At 60.3% G+C, this 13095-nt stretch overlaps 1 pseudogene; it reads right to left on the bottom strand.

The window, feature by feature from the left end:
• LOC129131840 (serine/threonine-protein kinase pim-1-like) overlaps positions 1 to 12387 on the bottom strand; it is a 155752-nt pseudogene extending 143365 nt beyond the window's left edge.
• Positions 12388 to 13095: the final 708 nt, after the last annotated feature.

Genomic DNA, 13095 nt, shown 5'->3' with positions numbered 1-13095 from the left:
CAAAGCCTGGCTGTGTCACACTGGCCCCTTGCTTTCATGAGGACCTATAGTGTCACACTGGCCCCTTGGTGCCATGGGGACTCAGGGTGCCAGAATGTTCTCATTGCTTTCTCAAGTCCCTGTAGTGTCACAAAGAGCTCCTTGGTTCCACACGGCCCTGCAGAGCCCCTTGACTCAACAAGGCTCAAAGTGCCATAATGGTCTCCAGGATTCCATGAGGCCCTGCAGTGTCACAAGGGCACCTTGGCTTCATGAAGCCCTGAAGTACGGAGTTGGCTCTTGATCCCACTGGGCTCCTCACTGTCACATCAGTTCTTAGTTCCACCAAGCCCTGTAGTGTCACAATGGTCTCCTTGGTTCCACAGAGTCAGAATGTCCCCGTGGTCTCATGGAGCCCCACTATGATCCCCTTGATTCCATGAGGCCCTGCCGTGCTACAATGAGCCCTTGGTTAAACGAGGCCCTGCAGTGTCACAATGGCCCCTTGGTTCCAGTGGGTCCTGAAGTGTCTGTTCCAGATTGCAAGGCGAGATGTATTCCATTACCATCTGTAGGGCAGATTACCTTTGTCAAGTGGGCAGTTTTCCTTATTCCTCTCTCTGAGTGACCACAGTCACTCCTCCCTTGAGAGGGGACATCTGTTGATACTGGGCTATTGAATGTCACTGCATGACTGATAAGAACTATAACATCCCATTGTGAGATGCTCCGCCCAGAGGGAGGAGCCAAGCATTCCTACCCGGATATAATCCGGAGATTCGGAAACACCAGCACAGCTTCTCCACTGGATTTCCCAGAGGAACAGCTGCCTCTTCCATTGGATCTACAGAGGAAGAATTCACTCTTTTCTACAGGACCCCCTGCTCCAACAGAACCACGCCTGACACTCCAGGAGGGCTGCAGCCACAATTCCAATTGGACTGCTACATACATCCTGACCCACAGGGTGTCAGGTTGAGTTCTGACTCTGTCAGTGTTGTTTTAGTGCACTGCATTGTTTATTTTATCCTTTTATTTTTTCTTCCCAATTAAAGAACTGTTATTTCCTGCTCCCATATTTTTCTGCTTAGATCTCCTTAATTTAAAATTTATAGCAGTTCAGAGGGGTGGGGAGGGTTTACATTCTCCATTTCAGGGGAGGCTCCTGCCTTCCTTAGCAGACTCCAGTCTTTCCGAACCAAGACAGGGGTGCTACGTGGACATGAGACAGCCGGTCCTGTCCCACTGGGTCCCAGCAGTGCCTCACAGCAGCCCTGCACCCACGTCAGGATGCTGGCCAAGAGGTCCTGGTAGCTGAGGCAGCTGATTTTAAGCTTATGCAGGTGCCTACAGGTCAAGGCCAAGGGTGTTCCCCCAGGATATAGCAGTCCTGAGGGCTCTCCCTCATTCAAAGAAATTGTCAGACAAATACATTGTCTACCAAAAGCCCTTTTCTTGACTTGGCAGGAGGACAGGTGTCTGCACCCCACTAAAATCTTTCTCCACCATATAGATAAATTTCAGTGGGTTGATGTAGGAATTGTATCAAAAATACCATCCATTTTTACACTGCTGAGGTGATTCAAAAGGCAGGGGATTAGAAATACATTGTGTCAGATTCCAAGATTTGAAGATGATGTCTGGGTGCTGGCCAGGAGCGCTCTCAATGCCCTAAAGCAGCACAGCCTTCCTCTTCCCTGCACTGGGCTGATTCCCTACTTGCCTTTAGTTCTTCTGGCAACTATGTCTAAAGCTTTTGTCAAGTCACTCTCTTGTCAAGTTAGGCCAGCCAGGTTTTTCTTATGCTAGCTGGTGCTAAGGAATTATGTCTGTCTGTGCTAAGCACTTGTTTACTAATGTGAATTGCTTGTGTTTCCTTATGTCAAACCAAGGCCTTGTTCCATTGCCAAAGGTGCCTGAGGCCCCCTGCTCCTTGTGGCACCAGTTGCTTTGCTGTGGGATGTTCTGCCTCCCCGGAGAGTAAAGAGGGAGCTGGAGAAAGAGCTGGCCAGGCTGCTCTGGATCCTTTCCCAGCAGCCCTGGCTGAGTGGAGCAGCCCGAGCTGAGCGCAGAGGTGCCCATGGAACAGCCGTGCCCAGGAAGGCTCGGTAGGAAGGGTGATCCAGGAACCACAGGCCTGGCAGCCTGAGCTGCCACTGGGGAAGGCCTTGGAGCAGATCCTCCTGAGTGCCAGCCCACGGCACGTGCAGGGAGCCAGGGCGTCTGCTGGAGGCTGGGAAAGCTCTGCGGAGGGACAGGGACAGCTGGGGGTCCTGGTGGGGTGTTGAGGGCTTCTGTGTGGGAGTTTGGGGGGTTGGTGTTGCTGGGTGTTGGGGAAGGCGTTGTCTGGAGGGTGAGAAGTCTAGACTGGAATTTGAGTCAGTTTGAAGGCAGCATCTGTGCTTTGGAACAGCTTTGATTCCAGAGGGCAGAAAGAATATCTGTGACTCTTCCTGTTCATGGTCCTGATTCTCCTGCAGGGAACAAGAGGGGAGAGCTGTACTTTACTGGCCACTTAGATATCTGTACCAGGGGGAGGATTAGCCCCTTTGCCATCTACTCATTTGCTTGGGCTACTTTTGTAACACTGAGTGGACTTGAATTTCTTGAGAGCTTTTATTCCTTAAGAGAACTAGGATATTATCATCCCTTCATAGGAAACTGTTTGCAAACCAAAGAATGGCCTTTTGTTTGCCTCTGTGTAGTGTTATGTTCTGTCAAGTGACTCTCAGTGGATGATGTTAAGGCAAATGAGTTGCTGCTTTGAGATGGGAAGCAAAATTCCAACTCTTCACCTTCTCAGGCCATCCCAATGCATTTGGGAAGTTTGCAACTTTTTGGAACTACTTGAGTTGAGCAATGGGAAGTAAAGATTTCCTGAACTGAGGAGTCTTAAATGCCAGGTTCTTCTGTGTCTTCGCCACTAAGGTGTTTTTGTGCTGAAGGAAATGACTTCAATGAGAAAATAATTTCAGCATGGAGTAAGAGACCAAGTGTTGCCAGCAGTTGCTCCAGGTGCTGCTGCCAACAGCCCCTGCAGGAAGGAGCACAGCCCCCAATGCACGTGGGCTTTGGCTCCCTGTGGCACAGAAGCCCCCCGGGGGCACAGGTCTCTGGGGCAGGAGATGGGCACCAGCACTGCCAGGGCTCGGGGGGTGGCAGCTCTGCTTGGGCAGGGACTCTGCCACAGCTGCTGATGTCAGCGCTGCCCGGGCCCCAGGGGTCAGAGCAGCATTCGTGCCCTGGTTCACACGTTCCCAGTCCATGTCACAGCCGTGGGTTTAGGATGGCCACCAGCTGGGACGTGTCCCAAGGAGGCCGTGCCAGCTTCTGTGGAAGGTCCTGTGCCCCTCCCAGCGCGGCTGCATCGGCAGACCTGGGGCTCCTTCTGCTGCCCTGAGCCTGGAGAGCCGGGCAGCGTTTGCTGATGCTCTGAGCCCTTGCTAAAGATCCTGTGCGGGCTGTCTTAGACACCTGGGGCAAGAGATTCCTTCCAAGCTGGGCTACTTTGGCTGGGCTGGGGGCGGCCCCAGGGCAGAAGGCAGTGTGTGCAAGGGCCCTGGCTGGCACGCTGCAGCACGGTCACCGTGCCATGGAATGGAACCCGGTGACCAAGGCACCTCTGTGACACGTGGGAAATAGAAGCTTGCCCGGCTGCTGGGAACAGGCCACGGGGCAGAACGGGACAGAGCGGTGCCGTCAGGAGCCCCCACACAGCACACTCGTTCCTGTCTGACCCGCAGCCTTTCCCAGGCGTTATTCCTGCAGCTGAGCTCGAGGCCAGGCCACAGGACTTGGTGACCCGTGGCCTTGCCGAGGCTTCTCTTCTGCAGGTGCTCTCGAGGGCAGAGCGTGGCACTTGGTGCCCCAGAGGCATCTCCCATCCCTGCCACCAGTGCCCTCGAGGCCCCACCACAATCCTTGACAGGAGTCTCCTGTCCTTGTGGCAGGAGCCCTGGAGACCAGAGTGCAGGACTTGCTGTCCTGTAGCCTTCCCCAGGCTTCTGTCTTGAAGGTGCCTTCCAGGCACAACTGCAGGACTTGCTGACTCGGAGCTTTTCCAAGGCATCTCTCCTGCAAGTAGCCACAAATCCAGTCACTAACATGGAGCAGAGACCCCTGAGAGCGCCCAAGGTGGCCTGGGGGGAACAGGAGGAAGAAGGCCCTGCAGCTGCCCCAGCACAGGAAACCAAAGAGGTGGTGCCATTTGAGCTGCCACAGGAGGGTGAGTGGCAGAGCTGGGCCACAGGCTTGGTGCCTGCAGCCAGCTTGGCACCTTTGCATCCCATCCCATCCCATCCCATCCCATCCCATCCCATCCCATCCCATCCCATCCCATCCCATCCCATCCCCTGGGCCATGCCCATGGACAGGACGGAAGAGGGGCTGGGCAGACACCCCGCAGGGGCCGTGCTCCATCCACTGGGGCATCCCGGGGCTCTCCCTGCCTGGGGAGCACAGGGCTGGGCCGTGTTCTCCGGCCTCTCCCGCAGCCCCTCAGCTCTGGCTGCGCTCGCTCTTTGCCAGGTGCAGCCCTGGAGCGCACACAAGAGCAGGAGCCCGCCCGCGGCCTCTTCCGCAGAACAGCGCAGGTACCTGCAGCCATCCCCACCTGGGCTGGGCCTGCTGGCACCGCGCTTGCAGCATTCCCTGCAACATCCCTGGCTTCTTGCCCTTCTCCTACAGCTGGTTTGCAAATTCATCAAGAAAATCCGGGCAGAAGAGACCCGCACCATGGCCACTGGGCTCAGAGCTTATTCGCACATCTTCAAAACCAAGACCAGTGCTGCTCTGCTGGATATGCTGGTAGAGGAGGGCTTTTCCAACCCAAAGCAAGTAAGCAGCCTGTGGCCAGGCTTTGATCCTGCCAGGAATTGCTTGCTCTCCCAAGCCATGCCTGCTGGTCACTGGAACTCTTGGAGGCCATGGCAGCGTGGTGGCAAGGGAAGCATTTGTCTGGAGAAGCTGGGCACATTCCTCCCTCTGGCCACTTTCCAAGTGTCCCCGTGCCTTCTCCAGGTGCCTGCCCTGGTCAGGTACATCCACCAGTGGCTCCTGGCCAATCAGTTTGCCGAGCACAGGCTGAACAGGAGCCTGCTGGATCTGACGGAAGCACAGCCCGCTGACGTAGTCGTGACGCTCCTGCGTGTGGCCCCGTCCTGTGACAGGTATGGGGCCCACCTGCCCAGAGGGCTCAGGGCTCCCCAGCCCATCAGCCTGTACAGCCTGGCCCAGGTGTCCGAGCAACAGAGAGTTCCAGGGCCCTCTGGCTGCTCCCTTTGCCAGCCCTGGCACGTCAGGCCTCGAGCCTGCTGCCATGCTCCCTCGCTGCCCCTCAGGGGCCTGTCCCCACAGGCCTGGGCTGCCTGGCTGCTGCTGGCCAGTGGCAGTGGGCAGAGGCAGAGCTGGCAGCCAGCTCAGGTCCCCGCTGCTGCCCAGGCCCCCGTTCTGTGTCTGAGACCCCCCTGAGAGAGAGCTCTAACCCCACAGAGCTGCTTTCACCATGTGGAAGAGCATCATGTGCTCGCCCAGGACTGCAGAGCCGGCGCTGCTGATCCTCCTGCATGTGCTGGGCAGCTGGCCCAAGCACAGCACGTGCACCTCCGACGGGGACAAAACGGGTGTCTTTGTCCTGGCTGTGAGTTTCTCTAACTGGTCTTTGCTGGCCCCAAGGCCGCCTCTCCAGCAGCTCTCCATCCTCCTTCCCCCACTGCATCTCCCTGCCGCAGGCGCTGGGCTGAAACCTGGCCCAGGGGCAGCTCCAGGCCCAGCAGGCCCCGTGCTCCCCTTGCCAAGGTCTCTCCGGGCCTCTCCCTGCCAAGCTCGGGCCCTGCCACACGGACACCTGGGCACTGAGCGCTCTCTCGGGGGGCTTTGTCCTTTGCAGGCAACCGTGGTGATGTGGAAGATCCTCCAGGTGCCCTGTGTCCCACATATGGTGACGGCCTATTTCCCCCGCCTCTTTGTGCATCTGCTCTCCCAAGTGTTCTTCAGCACTCTGGATATGCCAGCGGAGGTCCATGCCTTCTGGAAGGGATGCCAGGAGGAATACGGCCTTGCCACCAGCCCCAACAGGTGCTCCATCCCACTCCTCCTGTCCCTGCCATGTCCCTGGCCCGGAGCCAGTGCTCCCAGCGTGACCTGGCCTTTGCTGTGCACACAGGTTTGCAGTGCAGACCCTGAAGTCCCTGCTCTGCCGCATGCAGCACCAGGATGTGGTGGTGGCAATGGAAGGCAACTGTGGCTGGGACACGCTGCTGTGTGCTGACACCCACCACTATGCCGTGGCTCTGCTGGCCAGGTGAGAGCCCCTTCTCCCCACAGCCTCTCACATTTGTGCTCCGGGCCCAGGGAGCTCCACACAGTCCCTGTGGTTGTGGGTCAGAGGGCCTTGTCATTGAGGGATGGCCAAGCAGACTGGAAAAGGCTGGCAGAGGAGGGTGCCCAGCAGCAGCTGCCTCCCAAATAACCCAGGGCCCCTTGCAGGATGCTGGAGAAATAGCAGAGCTCTGGGTGTCAGTCCTGGCAGAGCTTTGTCCCCCTGGCCCACAGGCTTGGCTCCTTTTTCTCCTGCCAGGGAGATGTGCTGTGTCTCCATCCCCTTGTGCTCCCGCATCGCTCGCTACCTGCTGCGGCTGCTCAGCACACAGGAGCCACGCTGGGAGCTGCCCGGCCTGGCCTTCCTTGTGGAGGTGAGCCTGATGGCCAGCGCTGCCTGGCTCAGCTGCCTCCCAGCTCTCTGCCCTCTGGGAGCCACAGCTGCCTGGGACGGTGCCCGTGCCCTGTGCTGCTGCCCGGGCCCAGGCCTGTGCGGCTCCGGGCTGCTGCTGGCCGGCTTCCCGGTCACTGGCCTGTGCCTTTCAGGTCCTCCAGTTCCTGGACTTGAATCAACGTGGTGCTAACAGAGTCCTGCCAATCTTGTCGAGGCAGCTGCAGAGCGAGTGCAGAGAGAGGCGTCGCCTGGCGCTCAGGGCCCTTCTCAAGCTCATTGAGGAGCCCTTCATGGTGAGAAAGGGGCAGCGGCTGAGGCTGAGCTGGGGAATGCAGTCGCTTGGGCTTGGCAGGGCTTTGGGCGCTCGGGGCAGCTGTTCCCAGCTCTCCCGCCTCCCAGTTCAGCTGCCCCAGTGCTTGGGGACAGGCCTTTGGCCTCTGGGCCCTGCGGCAGCAGGATGGCATTTCACAAACTTGTGTTCCGCACAGACCAAAAAAATGTGGAGCCTGACTGAAAGTCTTGTGCAGTTCCTGTGGGATGCGGATGGAGAGATAGTTTTCATGACAGTCATGCTACTCAGCTTTATCATCTTGGACAACGACACGCTGATGCCCGGCCCCATCACACTGCAGCTGCTTGAGGCGCTCCTGCCACTCTTTGACCACGTAAGGCTCACTGCCCCCAGGCACAGCCACTGGCTGCTGCCCGCACACTGTGTCCTGTGCATTTGCAGGCCTGCGCCAAGCTGAGCCCCGTGCAGCCGCAATGCTGAGGTCTTGTCTTCTTGCTTCCATACAGAACAATTGGCAGGTTCAGCTGATCTCCATCCTGCTCTTCCGAACGTTGGTGACTCTTCCACAGGAAAGGGAAAAAAAGGCCCTGAAGACACCCCTGCGCCAGAGCCTGCTGCCCCTCTTCTTCCACTGCCATGACGGCAATCGGCTTGTGGCACAGGTGAGGACTCGTGGGCTGCTGCTGTCCCCCTGGCAGGGGGCTCGGCTGCCTCCTGGCCTGGCGCCTGCCGGGCTGCAGCCTCCTGCAGGCCTTGGCACAGGGACGCGTGTCCTGCGCCCTGGGCTGTGGGGCCAACTCCGCGTCTCTGCTGCTCTCCAGGCTTCTGGGAAAACGCTGCTTTGTGTGGCCAAGTTCCTGAAGAGGAAGGATCTTGAAAGACTGGTGAAGAGCCAGAATCTGTGGAAGTTCAGCGAGTGCCTGGTAAGGAGGGCCTGGAAGGCCCAGGCTCAGCCCAGAGAAGCCCCCTGAGGGCGGTGCAGGCAGCGCCCGGCCCAGGGGCTGAGCCCGCGCCAAGCCTTCCCTCCTGCCGCTCTCTCCAGCTGGCAGAGGACAGCAGCAGAGCGGCCGAGCACCTGCACCGGGCCCTGCCCTACCTGCAGAGCCCACAGGAGTCCTTGAGAGCGGCGGCCATCAGGTTCATGGGTGAGCCACGAGCCCGGGCTCCCTCCCCGGCCCGGCCCGCCGCAGCTCGGCCCCAGCCCCGCCTGCTGCCCCGGCAGCGTCAGCCGGGCCCGGCGCCGTGGAGCCCCGGCTGGCCTGGGCATTGCTGCTGCCGCCCTCAGGCAGCCGTGCCCTGGGGCGGCAGCGTGCGCCAAGGGCCAGGCTGAGCCCTGCCGGGCCAGCAGCCCGTGTGGCCACAGCGCCGGCAGCGCCGCTGGCAGGGAGCTGTGCCGCTGGCGCCCTCACAGGCTCTGTGTTCACAGGGATGGCCGCGCAGCACCTGAGGCGGAAGAAGGAAGAGCTCCAGCTCATCTGCAACGGTGAGTGAGGCCAGCGGGGGCTGCCGGGGGAGCTGCAAGCCCTGCCCCGGCTGCCGAGGGCTCTGCTCCCTGTGTGCACCAGGGCCGGCGTGGGCAGAGCACACACAGAGATTTCAGGGCCACCCGGGGCATTCGTGGCCAGCAGCTTCGGGCTGGTCCCCTTGGTCCCTGCTCCCTCCTGGCCATGGCTAGAGCCGGCTGCCATGGCTCTGCCAGGGCGCTCTCCTCGGCTCCCCGCAGATGCGGCATCTGACCATGGCTCTGTCCCTCTCTCTTTCAGCCCTTCAACACCTGACAGAGGACACCAGCAGTGCCGTGTCAGACATGGCACTTGCAACATTGGATGTCCTCCAGGCACTGCAGAGTGAGCCATATTTCGTCTTCCAGAGGCTGCAAGATCAGCTCCGCCGGGCATGGAGGACTCGGCCTCGTCTCTTGGCGCTCGGCTGGCTGCGCTGCTGCAGCTCTGCAGAGAGCTGATGCCAGAGGCTCTGTCTGCTGGGACCACCTGAGGCAGCGGGAATTTTCCATTGCTTTCAGATTGTTCTTTTCTTCTTTTTGGTTTTTCTTTAGTATATGAATATAGTGTTTGTTAGAATACACAGACTCCCAGGAGCTTTCTTTTGCTACCCAGGCTATGCAGGGCTTAGGGGAAGAGGGGGACAAGGGTGCCTGGGCTCGGCCAGCTGCCCAGGCGTGCAGTGTTGCAGGGAAAATGGCCAGAAGCCCCTTGGCCTTTGATGGTTCTGTGGAAGCCTTTGTGCTGGTGACAGAGCGGCTGGGCAGGGCCCGGAGCTGTGGGGATCCCTGTGAGAGCGGTGCCTGGAGATGGCCACAAGCCCTGTGCCAGGCAGGAAGCGCCCTCTGTGTCCTCCTGCCCGTGTGCTGCTGGCTGGATTGCTGAGGGCTCCCGGCTGCCTCTGGATGGGTCTCCTCTGGAGCTGCTGTGGGGCTGCGGCGCTGCTGCCGGGCAGCTTGGCCGGGCTGGGGCAGCCCCTGAGGGGACGGGGCCATGAAGGGATGAGGGGCTGGGAAGCCCTGACAGGACACGGCAGTGGGAAGGGACGAAGGGGATGTGTGAGGGAGTGGGTGGCTGTCACGTTGGCTGGAGGGGGAGTGGGTTGGAGACAGAGAGAGCACTCACCCCGATGTTCATGTGGCAAACAGAGAGCGTTTATTGTCAAGCCCTTCCTTCTAAAGGGCCTTTGAGAAACCTTGTCTGGATATTTTCATTGCTCTGATCTCTATGCCTTGTCAGATTCTGGCCAGTGAAATGCTGCAGCCTTGGGAGAGATGTGACTGGGTGAGGCCCCTGGCAGTCAAACCAGGGCTGGTACATTCATCCAGCACGAGCCAGCCTGCACTGTGACACACGGCAACAGAGTGCAAGGCACAGCTCCGGGTGCTCCCCAGGAACCTCAGCTCTGGGAGCACTGTCTGCCCCAGGCTCCAGGGGCTGCAGTGGGAGCCCGGCTGGGCTCTGCCCTGGGGCCATCCTGCAGGGACAGCTGGAAACAGGGAGCATTCCCTTGCCACAAACAGCCAAGCCAGGGCTGCAGGGCAGCTGCTGCAGCCCGGGCTGCACTGTTGTGTGCTGTGCTCTGGGGCTGGGGCTCCCCGCACAGGGCACTGGGCTGGTGTGCCACATGAGACAGAAGAGCTTCAGCTTCAGGCCAGGCCCTGCTGTATGTGGTCAGAACTGGGCCTAATTTCCCATCAATTCCCTGTTTTGGAGGAGAGCAGGAGAGCAGGACATGTGCCACCTCCTCAGCAGCTGCCAGAGCGGGATGCCCACGAGCCCGCTGCTGTCTCCCAGCACTGGGATTCCCCCCGTGGCCAGAGATGAGAATCCACCTTGAGAGAGCCCTTGTGGCAGCGAGAGCTGATGGTCCCAGCTGATGTTCTGGCCCCTCCTGAAAGGGTGCTCCCCGCAGACCATCTGGTGCAGCAGGATGCCCAGGGACCAGATGGTAGCTGGCTTGCCATAGTACCAGCCAAAGTGGCTCCATTCCGGGGGGCTGTATGACCGTGTTCGTATGGAATACAGATGGAGTTCAGCAGGGGGATGCTGCTGCTCCCAGAGCCTGGCCCCAGCATCCCTGGGCATGCGGGGGCTGCCCCAGTGGCACATGGGGTGACCACTGCCCTCTCACCAGCACCTGGGACTTGTGTACAGACTTGGGGTTAGGAAAGAAGCCACTGGGGTTGGAAGAGGGCAGCGAAAGCCCTGGCAAGGCCTGACCATAATAAGGAAGAACCCACTCAGTGCTGCGAAAAACCATGCCATCATTATCCCCACCTGAATTGCCCCAAAAAACATTATCAACCCAAAACAGACCAGGTGAGTGGAGCAGTCCAAGGCCTTTCTCACCTGCACACCAAACCGGCTGGGGCTCAGGCTCCTGTTCCCCCTCTCTGCTACCCCCACCCATGGGTGTTTTTGTTGGGCTGGCTGCCCCAGCCCCAGTCGTGGGCAGAGTGGTGGGCAAAAGCTGCCAGCAGGGCTGGAAGCTGGCTCCCCACTCAGCCCTGCTCAAAAGCAACTCCGCTGAAATCTCAGTACCATGAAGGGCAGCAAAAGAGAGAATCCCTGCTGCCACACCCAGCTTGGGCTGTGAAATGTTGGGCCTTGAGACACCGGGACCAGGAGCACACCCCTGCATGGGCTCACCTGCAAAGTGAGTGTAGGCTGTGTCTTGCAGGCAGGTGCCACAGCCAAAGTCGATCAATTTGGCCTGCCCAGTGTGCAGGTCAAGCAGGATGTTCTCTGGTTTGATGTCCCTGTGCAGGACCCCGCAGCTGGTGCAGTGCCGCACGGCCTCCAGCACCTGGCAGAACAGCTCCGGCGCCACCTCCTCGGGCAGGAACCCCCGTGCCCCAATGAAACGCTGCAGGTCCTGACACCGCTCCGGGTGCTCCAGCACCATCAAGATGTCGTTGGCGAGCTCAAGGTACTCCAGCAGCTGGACCACACCAGGGAAGCCAGTGGACACCTTGGCCAGCAGCACGATCTCCAGGGGTGCGCTGGTGCCGTCGGGCTGCGGGAGGAGCACGATGCCCTCAGTGGGGCCGATGCCGTGCCGGGGCTCGGGGAGCCCTCAGCCAGCCCGGGATGCTCTGCGCCCTGCGCTGGCCCCACGCCCGCTCTCCCTTGGGGCGTCTTGGCGGCTTCCACCCTGCCGGGGCTCGGCTCATCCCCGCCCGGCATGGCCCAGCTGCTGCCGCTGGCCCCGCTCACTCACCAGCTCGCCCCAGTGCCGGACGCGCTTCCGTGGCACCCTTTTGATGGCCACCTGCAAGCCAAGGGCAGCAGCGGGCTCAGCTCACCGCCCGCCCTGCCCAGACCCATCCTCTGGCCTCCTCCTCCTCCTCGTCCGCCCCCTCCTCCTGCGGCCGCCGCCGGCCCCGCCGCTCACCGGGGCGCTGTCCTAGAGCCGCGTGGCCGCGAAGATGCTGCCGAAGCCGCCGCGCCCCAGCAGCGAGCCCAGCCTGTCCTGCTCTTTCAGGCCCTGCTGCGCCTTCCCTGTCGGCGGGACGCAGCTGTCAGCGCTCGGCCCGGGGCCAGCAAGGGCCCCCGAGCACCCCTCAAGCGCCCCGGGCCAGCCATGCCCAGGCGTTCGCTCCCGGGAACGGGACAGCGGCGGCTCGGGGCCGGCGGCCACGCTGCCGAGCAGCAGAGCTCAGGCTGGGCAAGCTGCAGTGGCCGCCTGTGCCCTCTGTGGGGCCCGGGAGGAGCCGGGGCCGGGGCCGGGCTCGGGCCAGGTGGAGGCAAAGGGAGGTGATGCCGCCCCAGCCCCTGATGCCCGCCCAGGAGCGCCAGCGCCAGCACGGCCAGAGCCGGCCGGAGGCGAGACCGCGGCGGGATGCCCGGGGCCGGGCACGGGGCAGCCCCGCCCGGGGCTGGGGGTGGGCCGGGGGCATGGGGAGAGAGAGACTGGGAGAGGAGGGTCACTGGGAAAGGGAGAGCGGGACAGGGTACGGGACTGCGGGAGAGGGAGAGGAGCAGCGAGAGGGAGTCAACAAAGTCGCTTCTTTCGCTGCTTTCGCTGCTGCTGCTGCCGCTGCTGCCACTGCAACTGAAGCTCTGGGGCCGTTTGTCCCCGTATCCGTTTGTCCGCTGCCCGCTCGCCCCCGCACCGAGCCCCACGCTCCCCTGGGGCAGCCCCTGAGCCTGTCCAAACACGGGAACTTTGCCCTGTTCAGCCAAGACCCAGAGTCTGGACTCCTGCACAGTGGCACAGGAATCCCCTCAGTCACTGCTGTGCATTGTCCCTGCTGAGGGTCAAACACTATCAGAGAGTGTTCCCTGAATGCAGAATTTGTACCTGACCCAAGCACTGAACTCACCTCTCCAGCATTGCTTTCAAAAAAAAAAAAAACAAATGGGAAGGCAAACTGGATGCAGCTCATGGCATTTGACAGTGTCTTAAACATGCCAAGTCATGGATCTTCAAGGTGAGATGCATTTGGAATGAATGGGATGGAGAAACAGTGCAACATGGAAATTGGGAGCATAAAAATAAATACAGTAAAACATCTTGGTTTGTTTCTTTCTGTTTTCATTTCATTTCTTAAAAGTTCTTTCAGTTCTTCCAGAATCTTGTCCACAGTCCTGTTTGCTCTTTCCAA

Source organism: Agelaius phoeniceus, chromosome 33, assembly GCF_051311805.1.
Source record: "Agelaius phoeniceus isolate bAgePho1 chromosome 33, bAgePho1.hap1, whole genome shotgun sequence".
NCBI lineage: Eukaryota > Metazoa > Chordata > Aves > Passeriformes > Icteridae > Agelaius > Agelaius phoeniceus.
Note: the sequence above shows the minus strand (reverse complement) of the source record. Positions and strands in the feature narration are given on the sequence as shown.